The sequence below is a fragment of the Chinchilla lanigera genome, unplaced genomic scaffold (genome assembly GCF_000276665.1).
Source record: "Chinchilla lanigera isolate Chin_1 unplaced genomic scaffold, ChiLan1.0 scaffold00081, whole genome shotgun sequence".
Classification (NCBI taxonomy): Eukaryota; Metazoa; Chordata; class Mammalia; order Rodentia; family Chinchillidae; genus Chinchilla; species Chinchilla lanigera.
In genome coordinates this window covers 10034455-10035683 of record NW_004955482.1, presented here as the reverse complement: position 1 = coordinate 10035683, position 1229 = coordinate 10034455, and positions in this window count along the sequence as shown.

The following is a 1229-nucleotide window of genomic DNA, read 5'->3' as shown; positions in this document are numbered from 1 at the left end:
CATGAGATTATGGATCAATCAAAAATCTAAAAGCCCACCCCATGACTGCTTGAGGATTTGGGGGGACATGCGGACACAGACCATAACACCAGTGTAATGAAGAATCATGAGAGGGTGTCTCTGTGGATTTCAGGCAAATCCTACACCCAGTAAGAGAAAGAAGAGGGAGATTTTGACTCAGACCCCAGAAGGGAAGAGGCCATGTGCAGAAGGTACAGGAGCTGGAGCACTACAGCCACAAACCACTCCACCTGGAGTCCCCAGAAGCGGAAGAGGGAGGAGGGACCCCATGGAGCCTTTGGAGGGAATATGGGCCTGCCCGCACCTCGATTCTGGCCTCCAGAACGGTTAGAGAATAAATTCCTATTATTTCAAGCCATCCTATTCCTAAAGCTTTGTTACTGCAGCCCTAGGGAAACCAACACACCCGCCAAACCTATCACTTACAACTACAGACATGGTGTGGCTTCCTGTTTTGTAAATAAAGTTTTATTGGAACACAGCCACGCACACTGTCTCTGGCTGCTATTGAGCAACAATGGCAAAATGGCCTATCTGCCTCAGAGACCAGCACTAGAACCCACACAGCCTTAAACATTTACTCTCTGGCTTTTTGAGACAAAAACCTAGACGATCCTCACCTTCAATGTATAAAGAAGCATTCACCTCCCTACCTTTTGTCCCATCCATTAGAGATGTCACAATGCACTGGCTGACCCAACCCGAAGCTGCAGGCATGTGGTTTAAAAGTGTTAACTTTTGCTGATTAAAAATAATCGCTGAATGGCCTGGGGATATAGCTCAGTGGCAAAAGTGCCTGCCTGGCAAATGCAAAGTCCTGAGTTCAATTCCCAGTACCAAGAGAAAAAAAAAGCACTGTCGTTTAAAAATAATAATAATAGCTGATTATTTAATGGTAGCAAAAATCACAATGACAAAGGTGACCCGATAGAAAGGATGTCTCCCTCCACTCCTCTCCCTAGAAGCAGTCACTGTCCCCACCTCCCCATGAGATTCCGAGATCACCTTTGCTTCATATAACTGTTAGGGGTTGAATCGTGTCCCCCCAATTTACATGCCCAGTCCTAACCTCCAGGGCTACCCAAGCTGACCCCATTGGAACTAAGGTCTTTGCAGAGGTGATCAAGTAAAATGGGGTCATTAGGGTGGACTCTAACCCAAGCCTCCCCGCCTTCTCCCTGAGTGAGTCACAAACTCTGGATTCAGCC